The sequence below is a fragment of the Stegodyphus dumicola genome, chromosome X2 (assembly GCF_044657685.1).
Source record: "Stegodyphus dumicola isolate Sdum_Otavi_A_Nest chromosome X2, ASM4465768v1".
Taxonomy (NCBI): Eukaryota; Metazoa; Arthropoda; class Arachnida; order Araneae; family Eresidae; genus Stegodyphus; species Stegodyphus dumicola.
In genome coordinates, this window is record NC_140781.1 from 126,582,563 (window position 1) to 126,599,272 (window position 16,710).

Sequence of the window (16,710 nt, forward strand, 5' to 3'; positions counted from 1 at the left end):
AAATGAGAGATCTCATTGAAAGTGCTTAACTAAAGGACGGGGAATCTTGAACTGAATGCTTTCCCCCCTTTAAGAAATCACCTCCTATTTGCAACAAAGATTATTGTGTGTAGTTTAATGGATTCTCAGAGGGGTGCATCTATGTCGCAAAAGGAAGACCTTAGAAAGAGATAAGAGGTTAAAACCCCAGGGACGTTAAATTTGACATTTCACCCCACTTTTCAGCCTGGAAAATGGGGGAAAAAGACATGGCTACTAAAGTGAACAATCCCGTCTTTTCAAAGACCTATGGCCACTATAATAGCCATCCTGTCTTCAAAAGGTTAACTGGAATTGAGCCTGAGACTTTGCTTTATTAAAGTTACAGTGGATATTGATAAACTCATATCAGAAAAGGAGTGCCAATCTCACACTGATTTCTCGACTGTAAAATAAAGTTTTAAACTAGTGAGTTATATGCAATTCATTTTCTTTCTTTAATGTCTCTGGCCCTCACTTGCTATACTGAAGTTTGACTGGCATTCAGGTAACTAAAAGTTGGACCACACTGGCTTGGGTAATAGACACTGTAAATGAAGACACAAAATCATTTGATGACCTTTGAAAAATGTCATAGATAAAAATGTTATACTTTGTCATGAAGTAAAAGTTTTAGTTCAGTTAACTAGCTGTTTAAATTGAATTCTGATATTTATTTATGCAATTCAGTGCTATTTAATAGTTAATTTAATCACTCATTTAGGCAGTAAAACAGTTCTTAGAATTTTTAAATCCTATTTTTGAGATCTCTACAGTTTACACACAGTGTGGTTAGCCAAATCCTACAGCAAAAATATTTCACAATAACAGATAGTAATACTTTATGATACAATCAAAAATTATCATTTCATTAACATAGGTAACTCAAACAAAAAATGCTAGACTAATACATATACCTGAAAAATATAGAAAACAAAAAGTAGAGTCATCTTATTATAGTCAACTGTGAAGCTTACATTTTCAGTTATTCAATTTTTCTATTCACAAATAGATATTTTAGTCATACCATACACTATTTGATTTATTTATGCTATTACATACAGTCTTTAACTGGAAGGAAAACACTGAAAACATTTATTCATTATTTTAGCAGATTCTGCTAAATTAATTAGCTCTTAAATAGTAAAATTTGTTTCTGATTAATATTTTAATTTTTCCTTAGTAAAAAGAAACAATTCTTCAAAGAAATTTGCAGTTGGTTTCTTATTTTATTCTTATTTGTTGTCACTATTTGAAATATTTTCATTAGTGCTGATAAATCAGGAAGATATAATGCAGCTTTAATCAATATTATTAGATTGTGAAAAATTTGTTTTTCAACATTTTTCATTTCAAAAGCTTTATTCTCTAAAACCATGAATTTTTTAGCATTCTACAGTCCTCAACAGGTGTCCCACTCTGTCAAAATCTTCGTAGCTTTTCCCACCAATAAAGCATGAAACATCCATAGTCAGTGGCATTATATTGTAAAAACTGTTTAATTTACACATTTACAGTTTCAACGTCATCAAACTTTTTAGCACGCCAGCAGTAAAACTAGTAGTTCAACCTGGGTTCTAATCCCCATAAAAAGGAAGGCTGCATGGGAAATTCAATGGTCCCCTCACCTGCATAGCATGAATAAGAGCCTCTAAAACATCCTCCACAAAGGCATCCTTCTCCTCAAACAGAAAACTTCTTGTACTTTATACCATAATTTAAATAAGCTTAATCCAAACATCTGAATGCAGGATTTTTGAAATTTAGTTGTTTGAAAACTTGAATGAGAACTCTATAGATTTAAAAAAAAATAAAAAAAAATTCAGGTGGATTTATATTTCCTGCTGGTGTCAAAATATTTAATTAATATTCTGATTTAATTTTTTACTGATAAAATTTGAAGGTGTATTCATTGCCTTTGTAATCTTTTTTACATACATTTTTTACTGTTGTTATTACTCAGAAGAAAGAAAATACTAGATCTGGTGGTAAGCATACTAGAACACTAAAAATATATAGAAAGCACTAGCTGTGATTACAGTATTCATATAGTACTTTAAGTTTTGATATTTATGACTTATATTGAACTAATATTAACATAAAGTGAAGTAAAATCTTAATATAAAACTTCAAGGTAAAATGAATAGAAAGGTTACTTTTAAATTAATATCAAGAGTTATCTAAAATTTCAGAACAGTGCTAATTTTACTTAGAAAAATCAAAGACTTATAAAAAGTATAACATTCAATCTACAAATTATGAGTTATCATTACACAAAGACTTTATCTAAAACAGAATATTTTAGAACTGTCTGCATTTTGCAATGAAAATGAGCATAACCAAAAATTAAAAACAAATGCCAAACATTGCATTTACAATATGTCACCATTAAAATAAGTAAGTATTTTCATAATTTTAAGCGTGTATAATAAATAAATACAAAATAATATTCCTTAGAAAGCCATTTATGAAAACTGCTATTTTGTGACAGTGTTTTGCAGTCACAAATTTTTACAGTACCTCTTGCTTTTTTCTTCCGTTACAAACTTTTGGTTTAATCCTAGTATCCGGTGCACACGGGATTTGGCTACTTTATGATGAGCAGTAAAAACGGGACATATACGATGAGTAGTAAACAGGTCATTCAAAGAATATATATTGTGTATATACACTATAGTGTATAGTATATACTATGTATATAGCGTATAGTATATATAGAGAGAGAGAGACGTTCTTTGGATCACGTTTGGTGTTGGCGATAATTTTCAAAATTGCGCCAAGGCTGCACCGTATACTAGGATTTTACCAAACTTTTAAACATTTTATATTAGATTGCAAATTTTCAGTACGAAGTCAAAATTTACAGCAACGTGTTATTTTATAATAGCAAAACCAAGTTGCATTTTGCTCTGAAAATATAGCAAGCTGCTAAAAATATGTAATAAAATTATATGCTGGGCTTCGTAATACCATTATATAATAAAGTTATACACTGTTTATTCTGACCAAATAACATTCAAATTTTGCAACATAATAAAATCAGTATTAAACATTTAATTACATAATCGGTAATAGAAATAATTATGTAATAATAAGGCTGAGAATAGATATGTTTTAAAAGTCATGTTACATTAAAAAAAAGGGGGGAAGGAGTAAACATTGACAATGCATTACTCAGTACCTCCTGCAATACACTATAACTTATGCGCTGATTCTGAAAATGTCGCCAAGTTGGCAAACCAACCTCAAAGAAAAGAGAGTACCTAGAAGGAAAAATCTCAGCCAGTTCCAATGCTATCCCAATTATGTTTAGTAATAGAGTAATGGACGTAATTAAGGATAAAATATTTGATAACTACAGCCGAACCATATTCACAGAAAGACAAACATCGGTCGTCAACCAGTTCTGCTTCAAATCAACCAAAAATCCGCTTCAACATCCATAAGCAAGAAAAAAAAAAAAAAAAAATGGCGACTGAAAACATTTTAAAAGCACAAAATAATGAAATACTAGAATGAATGCAATTCAAAAACAGCACAAGTTAATTCATCATACACAAAAACACATAATTAAACAATAATTACTGTTTTAATGGAGAAATTTTCATGAAAGAAAAAGTATGTTTCTTCCAACGGAATTTTGTGATTTATATTTCAGATATGTGACAGAAAATATGTACCTTATGATTTCTGTCAGTCATAAGACCATACCATTACGGTTAACGGGGCAATCTTCGCTCTTATCTTGGGAAAAGATGAAGTACCAAATTGTTTAGTTCGAAGCAAATTTGCAAAGGAATATCGCAATGTGGGACTTCATTATTTCCAATACATTTTTAAAAATTTCCTTGGAATATTTTAATATAAATTTATGGAACTAATTTCATTCATGTTCATTCCTTCCACTTTTTAAAATATAGTCTGTTATGCATCCGGAAGAATGCTATGAATGTGCTAAAGCCTACCCCTGAAATAGACCCAAGAATGCAGGTATCTTTTGCTATTTAGAAATTGCTAATCATTCTTAAAATTTAACAGGCGTCAGATCAAATGGTTATAGATATGATTGTTTTATTCTATATTGTCGGTGACATTCTAAAAACTCAGAACAGACTATTAGAAACAGGACTGACGCTAGGTTTTTTTGCCATCAAGTGCAATCTTTACGGTTCACGAATTCTGCCACCCGGTTCCTGCCCCAGGTGTAGAAAAAAATATATGTATTACAGTTAGCAGTAACAAACTACTCAACTTCACCTACTTTAGCAAATACTTGGCTACCAAGGAGGTTAGAATAGAACCTCCTTGTTGGCTACACTCAGGAATTCAAATATGTAGTTCTAGGTAAGTTAAATTAAAACTTGCTATTTACTAGCTGTATTATTATTATATTTTGATGATTGTATATAGTTTATTTTAGGTTTACATGCATAATTCGTGTACGGGAAGTTTTCAATAGGCAAGAGTTTCTAAATTACTTTGGTTTTCTACTCTTAGTTGCCAATTAATTAATTAATATTTTACTTGCTAAATTTCTCAAAATTCCTACTAGTTTAAATTTCGTTTTTGTAATTCACAGCATTTGGTTTTGAATTTTACTTTTACCCTTGCCTATATGGATGACAAAGCCCGAATTGAGTTGAAGAGTTAGGTTTGGAGGCAACTTTCCCTTGATAAGTCTGTGTCTCCTGCCTCGTCGTCGAAGGTCGTCATTTAAGTTGAAGCATCCGAAAGCAGCGCTTTCGCTTTCTTCACATCTGATGAGAGTATCTGGTAAGGAGAGGGGGGCCCGTTCGACTGGTTTCAGTGGCGGGAAAGTAGAACTGTTGTTTCGCGGATTATGTAAAGGGGGTGAAAACCGTGGCCTTCGAGAAACAAGGCCCTACAGCCGTGGCCTTCGAGAAACAGCCGTGTTTCTCGAAGGCCACGTGAAAACCCGGTTGATTCTGTTAGTGCGGGCGCTTGGTTCAATGACCCTAATAGCTAAGCTCTTCTGCTGGTTGCTGAGGGGGTTAGTATATACGCTGAGTATTTGTGCTTAGAATTGGAGGGGCGATTTCTTAAAGAGGCAATTAGCTGATTATTGTGGTTTCTGACTTTATTGAAGAAGTTAGCTAGCGGTTTATTATATAATCGTTAATGGGCTTCACTTTGAGATCTTCATGAATATTTACATTCGGGAGGAACCAGGCTGCGTCAGTGATTTCTCTTAAAGTTTTATTTTGAATGACTTAAAGTTGTTTTAAATTTGTCTTTGCGGCATGACCCCAGATTTCACATGCGTAGAGTAATGCAGGTCTTAAAACTTGGTTATAAAGAATGATTTTGTTTCTTAAGGAATGATTGCTTCTTCTTCCTAGGAGGGGACGCATATTGACCCTGGTATAATTGAGTTTTTGTTTTGTTGCTTTGAATTGCTGGTGAAAAGTGAGTTTATTGTCAAATATTATTCCAAGGTATTTTGCTTCGTTTTTCCATTCTATTTCTTCTTCGAAAATGATAGCTTTGGGAGGTCTTTTATTAGAGTTGCCTTTTCTAAATAAAACTGCTTTGGACTTTTGGGTATTAATTACGATTCGCCATTTGGTGAGCCAGTCTTCAAGTGATTTAGATAGTTTTGTAGTTGCAGCCAGACATTAGTTAAGGTGGAGGCGTAAGTTAAAATAGCTGTATCATCTGCGAAAAGCGCTATTGTGATAGATGGATTTCTTGGAATATCGTGAGTATATCTATTATAAAAATATGGGGAAAGTGCTGATCGTTGAGGTGTACCTGAAATTATACTTCTTCTAGAGGAGAGACTGCTATTAATTTTGACCGAGAAGGTTCTGTTATCTAGGTAGGAGGCGACAAGTCGGATGACGTGGTCCGGGAAATTTAATTTGATGAGTTTGAATATAAGGCCTTTGTGCCATACCCTGTCGAACGCTTTTGCGACATCCAGGAATATGGCACCTGTGGGCAGTTTGGTGTTGAATCCATCCGTGATATAGTTGATGACTCTTAGTAATTGATGTGTGGTGCTATGTTTTTCTCTGAAGCCAAATTGTTCGTCAGGCAGGTAGTTGAAGAAATGAATTTTTTGCTGAATATTGTACAATATGATACGGTCAGCTATTTTTGCAAGGTTGTTCAGTAGACTAATGGGACGGCAATTTTCTGGGAAAGCCGGATTGGAATTAGGTTTTGGGAAGACAACAATAATTGCGTGTTTCCAAATTTTAGGATAATAAGACAGTTTCATGATGCTGTTGATAACTTTAGTGAGAGAGGTGATGGCGTTGATGGGAAGATTCTTCAAAGCAATATTTGTGATTCCATCGTACCCTGGGGCTTTTTTCTTTTTCTGATAATTGATAAATTCCACTACGATGATAGGATTTGTGAGGAAAGTAAAGTTGCGAGGTCCAGGGGTATTGAGAAAATTGTTAACGAGGCTATTGACTTCATTTATTGTGTCTTCATCATACGGGTCTGGATTATGAGTCAATGTTTCTTGCAAAGTGTCTGCGATGGCGTTTGCTTTGTCTTGGTTGCAATATACTACGCCGGAGCTGGTGTGAAGATTAGGGATTTGTTTATAACTATTTTTTTTAGCTTTCTAGTGATTTTGTAAAGACTATTGTCTTCTGTAGATAAGTCATTTAAATAATTTTTCCATCTGTCTTGCTTGAAATTTGCGGTTTCTTTTAATTTCGTTTTGGATCCTGTTGAGTTGGTTTTTAATATTGGGGTCTCCAGTGTTTTTCCAGATTTTTCGAATCCTGTTTTTTCTTCTAATCTTTTCCTTGATTTCCCTGGGAAGCGGCATATAATTATTTTTGATAGTAATGTTATTGGTAGCTAGATTGATGACATGTTGAATATTTTGGGTGAATTTATCAATTTCTTCTTCTATTTGGGATTCCTTTTCAATTGCTGGGTTGCCTGGTAGAGGTTAAAATTTCGGAGAACTTTGGCCAATTTGTAATTCCCACACAGCGTCCCAAAGTCGGGGAGTGTGCATTAGTGGATATTTCAAGCATGATCGGGCTGTGGTCGGATGCTAAGGCTGGAATGGCAGAGATGGTGCAGCTTGGAGTTAGGTTACGGGAAAGAAAAAAGTAGAGTGGCTATTGTACCCGTAATGGATGGGCTCATCGGTGGCATGTATGTTAAAATTTCTATTTTGAATGAGGTTGAAAATGTCCCTGCCTATTTTATTAGATGAGTTACGATTCCATAGTCTATGTTAGGCATTGAAGTCGCCTCCCACTATTGCAGTAGAGTTTGTAGGAAGTAGAATTCTAGTTCTGTCATGTCCGGGTTATTTTTTGGTGGGATGTAAATATTAGAGATGATATATCTTTGATTGTTGAATTTCACAATTATTCACTTATACAATTATTCACTTATACAATTTGAGGTTCGAATCCTGCGAACGGGCTGGCTGCATGGGTGTTTTCGTGGTTTTCCCCATGTGTAACGTGTATACGAGCCAGTTTCCCTTAGAAAGTCCTCCACGAAGGCACCCCTCCCCTTAGGCAGATAGCCCTAGTGTGCTTTGCCGTAATTAAATACACCACACCACACTACCACTTATACAATTTAATTTGGTCTTAGAAATTCCTTAAAAAATGTTTTGAGATTAATTTTTGGAATATTTTATATTTTTTCATGTTTTTAGATACGTGCACTTAATTTACATATGCTCTTAGAATTTAAATGATATTGTAAATTAGTTCCCAAGAATAATTAATTTTATTTTTATTTTTGCAATTAAAATTTCTTAATTAAATTTTTAATTTATATTAGCTTTATACGAATAGAAAATATTTGTCAAATTCATATATATATATGTATGTGTGTGAGTGTGTGTTATATATATATATGTGTGTGTGTGTGTGTGTGTGTGTTATATATATATATATAAATTTAACAAACATTCTCTATCCGTACAAAGCAAATTTAAAGTTAGTTAAAATGTAAATTTTAAATAATGAAATTTTAATTGCATACAAATAAATGATTAATTATTGCTGCGAACTAATTTACAATCTCATTTAAAGTCTGAGAGCATATGTAAATTAAGTCAAGTATCTAAAACCATGAATAAATATATAGTATTCCAAAGAATAATTGTTGAGCAGGCAAGAGACAGATGTTATCAAGGGGAAGTTTCCCGTCATCCATATAGGCATGGGTATAGTAATATTCAAACCAAAAGTAAATCAAATTTAGTGAATTACTGAAAAGATAAAATAAAAGGAATTTTGAGAAATTTAGAAAGTAAATTAAGAATCAAAAAATTAAATGTAAGTTGCCAATCTAAAAAGAGTAGAAAACCAAAGTAATTTAGACACCTTTGCCTATTTGAAAATTTCTCCGACACGAATTATGCATGTAAATTAGTTCCCAGGAATAATTAATTTTATTTTTATTTTTGCAATTAAAATTTCTTAATTAAATTTTTAATTCATATTTAATTTATATTAAATTTTTAATTTATATTAATTTTAATTTATATTAATTAATATTTTAATTTATATTTTAATTTATATTATTTATTTTAATTTATATTATTTAATTTATATTAATTTATATTAATATATATCAAAAATAAACTATATATAATCTATAAAAAATACTCACATAATACTAAAAAGGCCAGTAAATAGTAAGTTTTAATTTAACTAGCCTTTTATACATTTGTATTTTGGAGAAATTTAATTTAACTTTACTTTTATTTATTCTTATGATATATTTGTGTGTGTGCGGGCGCGTGAATGTACATTTACATCTAAGATGATATGTTTTGTGATTTAACCTACAGTTGCGTAATTTTTTTATTTCCTTTCTATTAGTTTTGTTTAAAATGTGTTATATTTTTACTCAGTAGTAAATCTCTCTTTAATGCATTATTCCATAAGTTTGCACCTTATTGATATTTACAATACATAGTTTACCTGTTGTTACGTGATAGGTAAAATTCATGAATAATAAACTATTAATATAATCATCAGTTGCTAAAAATTAAAAAAAATTGATGGTGGAAGTCACGCATACTTTTTGGCAAGTGTACTTAATGGGTATTTTAATTCTCAAGATCAATGAATTAAGGCCATGCTTTACCGGAGCATCCACATCAAAGACAGCAATAACTACTCAAATAAAGGTAAGGAATAATTCGTTTGCTTTCTTATTTGCATGATATAGGCTTCTGGCTATTCATTTATCAGATGAGCAACTCCTTGATTGAATTTTAGTGAAAATAATTTATTTGGGGTTTTCCTGTTTCCTATATGAAGTAGGAGTGCATTCTTTTAATTTTAAAGTGTAATTTTTAAACTATTGTCTATATTAATGTAATTAATTTAATATTTTGATGAGTAATTTGTAAATTTTATGTTTTTAATTAAAATGTATTTCGCTCTACTTTTATTTTAATTTATTGTGAATGAAAATGTAATATATTAACAAATAAATTTTAAAAATATACAGTATATATTCAAATTATTCACATCTTAAATGCTACGTTCATCTTAAATTGCTTTGAGTTTTAAAAAATATTTAAGTAGTTTTAATTATACTGATATGAATGTCAATATCCAGTAGATTTTAGAATCTCCCGTGTAATTCAAGTTAAATTCCTGTATAATTTTCAGTTAAATTAAATTCTTGTAAGTTTTCTCAAGCATAACTTATAACTAGTTACCAGATTTTTTATATGGCTTGCTTTAAGATATTACATCAATTCTGTATATTTGTTATTCAGATTTAAAAACCGCATAAATAGGAAATTTCTTGTACTGCAATTTCTTTCACTGGATATGTTTATAAATTTACAGTACTGTTACATATTCACTGCTGGCCACCGTAAATGCTACACCCTGAAGGAAGCATGCAAATAACATGAAATTTACAACATGCATTAGCGGAGATGAGATCTTAAAATGAGAATTTCAGCACAGACGCACATCACGAGCGCCTGTGGCACCACTTCAAAGCGCTATTTAAGGCTTGGATTTTTCGACGATTTCAAGTTTGGCAATTGTGTTTTTCTTGCGGTTTATTCAAAAAAAGATCAATTATGCTTCGTAGTAAACAGCGATCATCGTTTGATCAAGTATTCGAGTTCGACAGAGGAAGGAGGGTGGCCTACCGAGAGTGTGGATTGTCTTTCAGGGAAATCGGTAGTCGTGTTGGACGAAACTAAACAACTGTAATGCGGATATGTGACCGTTGGATGCAGGAGTGTACGACGGACCGACGTGTTCGATCGCATCTACCCGATCTACCTCAGTGCACCACTTCACGTGATGACAGGAACATTGTGCGCATGGCAGTGACGGATCGCTCAGTTACATCACGAACCATAGCACAGCACATTCAATCTGTAACGCATCATCCAGTGTCTTCGCGTACCATTCGACGCCGTTTACAGCAGAATGGTCTGTCCGCAAGACGTCCATTGCTTCGTCTACCCTTGACGCAGAACCACAGACGTCACCGCCGCCAATGGTGCGATGAATGAAGAATGTGGACGGCAGAATGGAATGAAATTGTCTTTACTGACGAATCACGCTTCTGTCTGCAACATCATGATGGTCGGATTCGAGTCTGGAGACACCGTGGAGAAAGGATGCTGAACAGCTGCGTTATACACCGCTACACTGGTCCTGCACCGGGTATTGTGGTATGGAGCGGTATTGGATATCACTCTCGCACTCCTCTAGTACGCATTGCCGGTACATTAAAGAGCCAGCGCTACATCTCCGAGGTGTTGGAGCCAGTTGTCCTTCCTTACCTTCAGGGCTTGCCCACAGCCATATTTCAACAGGATAATGCGCGACCACACGTGGCATGCATTGTCCAATGGTTCTTCGTCAATCGACAGATTGAATTGCTTACCTGGCCGGCTCGCTCTCCGGATCCTTCGCCGATAGAAAACATGTGGTCCACGGTTGCTGAACGATTGACCCAGATTGCATCCCAAGCTACTACACCAGATCAACTTTGATGTGTGAAAGCTGCTTGGTCTGTTGTACTCCAAGAACACATCCAAAGTCTCTTTGAATCAATGCCGAGGCGTGTGGCAGCGGTGATCTCCATCAATGGCGGCTACACTGGCTACTAATTCTGGAAGGAACCACACTTCACAGAAGTCTATAAATTTAATCATTTAATACTTGATCAACATGTTATCTACTAAATAAATTTTGTTGTGATAACTCTTGTCTTTCTTGGTGTTGCAATTTGGGTGGCCAGCAGTGTATATGTTATTTGTTCTGGTCGTTTCACCAAATGGATAAAATTTCCAAATAGTTTTCAACCAAAAAAATTAGGATTCAATCGAAAGTTTGGATTCCCTGGTGTCATCGGAGCTGTAGATGGTTGGTTTCTTCGCTTATGGCTAAGCATTCGAAGGCTACCTGCCTAAAGGGAGGATTACCTTCGTGGAGGACTTTCTAAAGGAAACTGGCTTGTATACACGTTACACATGGGTCCATGCAGCCAGCCCGTTCACGGGATTCGAACCTCAGCCCGAACTACCAGTGTTCAGCGATTTAACCGTTCGGTCTCACTGCAAGTGGTACCCATGTATCTATAACTGCACCTAATGACACGGAAGAATTCCAAGGGTGCATTTATATAAAAAGAAAATCTTTGCATTCGCTTAAAGTGCAGTTGGTATATAACTTTTGTTACAGTTTTATATAATATATATATATACACACTCAGTTCCAAAAGTTAAGCACGGAGAGGAAAATGCTAATTTCCGGAAGTCAAACAGAATTGAAGAGGATGCGATTCGCTGCAGAGATAGATGGAAGTATGCAAATATGTTAGGTAACAGCCAATCGCGCTTTCATGTCAAGAAATGTGCAAAAAGGCAGTCTTATAAGAAGGCAGCTTTATGAAGGGTTACAGAAGTTGATTGTAAGTGCTGATAGAAGGTGTTTAAAACTTTCGTACAATTTGTTTTCAAGACATACGTGTTTCTATGACTTCCAGAAGAAGAATGGAAGATTCTGAGCGCAGGCGTGCTGTGGATTGAAGCAGGACATTCGATCACACTGAAGCAGGACATTCGATTACATTGAAGCAGGACATTCGATCACAGATGTTGCTCTTTTCTTCAGCGTTCATCATTCTGTAATTTCATATTTATGGAAACAATTCCAAACCACGCAGACATTTGTCCGAAGGCCCTTAGCCGGTCGCCCAAGGGTTACAAACCCCACGAAAGATCGATATATTGCTATTGTAGCCAAGCGGAATCGCAGAGCGACCTCCACACGTGTGATATCTATGGTTACAGCGTCCATTGGTAAGGCGATATCTGCAACTACTGTACGCCGAAGATTACATATGAGTGGAATGTACGCCCGGGTACCTCGACTTTGTGTTCCTCTATTCGTCCAATCAAGAGGAAGCACGATTACAGTGGTGCCGGAAAGCATATTTCACAAATGCACATCTGTGTAGCCACCGAGGGAGTGGTTTCTAGGATGGACCAATGGGCATCCAGTAATATTTCTGTCATGTCACATGACCTTTCGCCTGCTTTAAGATTTAAGCAAAAGGGTTGAAAATATTCTGCAATGCAATTTTCTGTACAAAATAATTAAAGCATCGTCGATTTCTTCTGAAACTTTTCATTGTAAAATTGGATCAAATATAAGCAATTGTGAAGATTTCACTACCTCGTTGAAGGAATTAGAAATAAATACAAACAAATGCTGGATACTCTGCAAAAATATTCATGTGAAATATTATTTAATAAATGGTAAATAAGATGAAGAAAGAAATATGTAATAACACTTGTCGTGCGGTTGTCGCGCGCACCTACTCAGCAATGTTGCCCGCTGTCTGGTTTTGATCTCTTTTCCCCTGCAGGGCGATATATCGGTCATCAGTCACCATTGTTATTCTTGGCTGACCATCACCACCTCTTTTGCAGCTGTACCTGTCGTCTGGACGGCTTTCCAAGCTCGCGTAACAGCACTTTTATCATTTCCAAACTCTTGAGTGACAGACGTTAAACTACGCCCTTCCTCAAGCTTGCCACATTCCACCACGTGTAAAGGCGTCCTGATGTTTTCTTGTAGACATACTGCACAAACAATTTCACTTTCACTTGCACAACAATGCCTGGAAATGCGCCTTAGTTTCCTCTTTTTATGCTGCCTTGCACTGCAAGCTGACTCCTCGTGTTTTGCGTGACCTGACGTACCCTTTGATGTCATGGTGCTGATATTTGCATATGCATCACCTTTCTACTGATTAGGTTTTCACGGTACCTTTAGCAAAAAGCCCTTTGAACTATTTCATGGTTGTATGTTGAAAATGAATTTGTTGCTTTAGTTCGGCACACTAATGTGTTGTAACTAAATTCAAAATTGATATTAAACGTGAATTTTAGCATAATAAAAGAGATTGATAAAGCATAAAAAAGGGGAAAGAATGGATTTCAAGGAAGTAAAACAGATCAAATCAACAGAGAGATTTATTGACATTGAACACTGGCATGTTTTTCGAGTAGATGAATAAGATCCATTCATCACAAGAAAAATAATGAGAAAGATAAGTTCTAAGGCGATTTGAGGAAAAATATGATACTTAATCGAAAATAGTCCATTGCTCGAAAAGATAAGACTGCTGATCATTTGTATTCGATCTGGCTATGAATCCCGGCGAACGGGGCGCATATTTCACAAGGGCACATCTGTGTAGCCGCCGAGGGAGTGGCTTCTAGGATGGACCAATTGGGCATCCAGTAGTATTTTTTTCGCGTGCTTTAAGATTTAAACAAGATGGTTGAAAATATTCTGCCACGCAATTTTCTGTACAAAATAATTAAAGTATCGTCGATTTCTTCTGAAAATTTTCATTGCGAAGTTAGATCAAATATAAGCAATTGTGAAGATTTCACTACCTGGTTGAAAGAATTTGAAATAAATGCAAACACATGTTGGATACTCCACAAAAATATCCATGTGAAATATTACTTAATAAGTGGTAAATAAGATGAAGAAACAAATATGTGATAAACATCTGAGACCAAATGCTATCTTTACATAAAACTATGCATATGAGAAAAATACTTATACCAATTATATATGTAAATAGAAGTCAGTGATTTTTATTGCGGTCTATATGAACAAGATATTATAATAACCAATACAGAATTTTATTCAAAGCGAACTTTACTAATTTGGATTCGTATATATTTCGTGTATCAAATTTCATATTTAATAACTGCTCACTCTTACATGTACTGTCTACACAAGAAATACTCATAAAACTGGACGAATTTATCTTATTCACAACGAACATATTCAATTTACTCACGTATTAACTTTTAATGTTAACAATGGATATTATCAGATCATACGCAATATTATTCTGAATCTTACACTTTCAAATCAAACACTTTCAAAAATCAAAAGAATGCAAGCACTGAAATAAGAAACACTAGATTCATTGTAACACTTCCAGTCCTTCTCAGCAGAATTTTAAAAAAAACTGTACACTTGAATTCTCTTAATCCACTGGTGTTAGTAAATGCATAATATTCGAGGCTAATTGTAGCTCGAGTTATTTTCTCAATGTAATGAGCAATGATATGCCGTGAACATCAATCTAAATATTAACGCGTGATAAAAATAACGAAAGTGAAATGTCAGCAATTAATGAAATTCATAAAACGAAAGCACTACAAGATTTTCTACTATTACGCCATACATTTATAACTGCGAAACAAATGCAAATTAAAACGTAAACAACATACGCTCACAGGCTTGAAGATTTAGCGTCACAAGAGCAATAGGAGCTCATTGGTTCATTTTCGAAACCCCTCCCTCAGTGGCTACGCTGATGTGCACTGTGAAATATGCTGCCGGGAACATGTCAATTGGAATGTGTCTGACTGGGGCAATGTCATGTTTACTGATGAGTCAAGATTTGCTCTGGAGCCAGATGACAAGCGTATAAGGATATGGCGTGAACAACAAACACGCAATCAGTCCCAAAACATCACCGAACATCACGCATTCCGAGGTGGAAGCATTATGGTGTGGGCAGGGATTTCATTAGGATACCGCACCGACCTGCACATCTTTATAAACGGGGTTCTTTGACGGCTGTCCGGTATCGAGATGAAGTCCCAAAACCCATTGGTGAGATTGTACGCTGCAGCAGTTGGCCCTACTTTTGTTTTAATGGACGATAACGCACGTCCCCATAGAGCTGACATCGTCGATGACTACCTGGAGAATGAAGGGATTGCGCGTATGGCGTGGCCAGCATATTCGCCCGACCTTAATCCCATAGAAAATCTTTGGGATGCTCTCGGCCGTGCTTGTATCTTCACGTTTCCCATCTCCAGCCACTCTTATTGAGCTGGAAACTGCTCTACAAGAAGAATGGAGATTGCCTAATTCTGCGGTGGTTGACCACCTAAGTGAAAGCATGGTCACAAGGTGTAAACTTTGTATACAGATGAGGGGGGATCACATACCCTATTAATGTCCTTTTTCTTTCATTTTATGCTGTTTATTTTCACTTTATACATAATTCTGTTTAAGTCTCCAGTATGCCATTATCTGATAACTTACAAAACTTTAATATTGTTTTCATTTCTGTATATATTTATTGATTTTGTTTTATGCATAAATATATATGCTACTTTCCTGACGAATTTCGTGTCAGTCAAGGCAGTATTTGTTGATTTTTGTTGCATTTTACATCTTCGTGCCTCAATCTTTTGGAAGTGAGTGTATATATATATATATGTGTGTGTGTGTGTGTATGTGTGTGATAAAAAACACTTAGAAATAATGAAAAAAAATTAGGGCATTCCTTCAGTATTTTCACAGAAAAATGAACTTGATTTTTAAATTTCAATAGAATTTTCAATTTGAATTTGTTGTTAAAAATGATATTTACAAATTTTTTTATTTAAAAAAATTATTTATATCATATTCTATGATTTTTTCCACTATTGCATTTCCCTTGTTTCGCTAATTTTGTAATGCTTGTTTCTAAAAAGGCTTTTCTCTTAAAAGGGGGGATATTAAGATAAAAAAGATGTAAATCAAAAGTATAATTTAAACTAATGGTAAAACATTAATTCTCCCTCTCTGTTTCAAAAATCGTAATAACTTCTCATGATTGCGTCATTTATAGACCTTTCCTTTTGGCGTGGCCTGCGCAGCTCATGGACCTTATAAGAGATAGACTAACCCAGTGGGCGGGCGCGCGTCACCGACATACCGGCAAGAAAGAGTACACTGAAACCTATGGTGTTTGTATCACATAACTCTTTTTAATTATTAAATGTGATACTTTGTATAGTGATGAGATTATGAAAGCCACAGTTTTTTACAAATATGATTTAATATATCTCATTAAAGCAATTTTTACTGCATTTCGCGCATTTTTTTCAAGCGTAATTCTTGTACAAATATCTTTACTTTGATAAAACGGTAAAAACTCTAAGCACAAAATTTATGAACTTAATTTTGGGTACAAATAACGTAAAATCAAATAAGATTGATAGTACGTGATGCTTTGAAATAAATAATGTAAAATTAAACAAGATCTGATAATTTTTTTTTTTTTTTAATTTAATGGCCATTTTCAGGCAGTGATTTTCAAAACTATAATAACATTACAAAACAATCATTATTTGATTATATCATCATTAAC

At 34.4% G+C, this 16,710-nt stretch overlaps 1 protein-coding gene across 6 annotated transcripts in view; it reads right to left on the minus strand.

Annotated features, from left to right (window-relative positions):
• The window catches only part of yip2 (yippee interacting protein 2), a 77,134-nt gene extending 73,368 nt beyond the window's left edge, over positions 1–3,766 (minus strand). Inside the window, exon 1 of one of the 6 annotated variants that reach the window (XM_085809163.1) lies at positions 3,699–3,766. The gene's annotated coding sequence lies outside the window, so the exon portion shown is untranslated. Of the gene's footprint in view, positions 1–2,538; positions 2,564–3,262; positions 3,359–3,603 lie in introns of those variants that run through there. The other 5 variants (XM_085809167.1, XM_085809162.1, XM_085809166.1 and 2 more) reach the window with 5 other exon arrangements.
• Between the last annotated feature and the right edge of the window lie 12,944 nt (positions 3,767–16,710).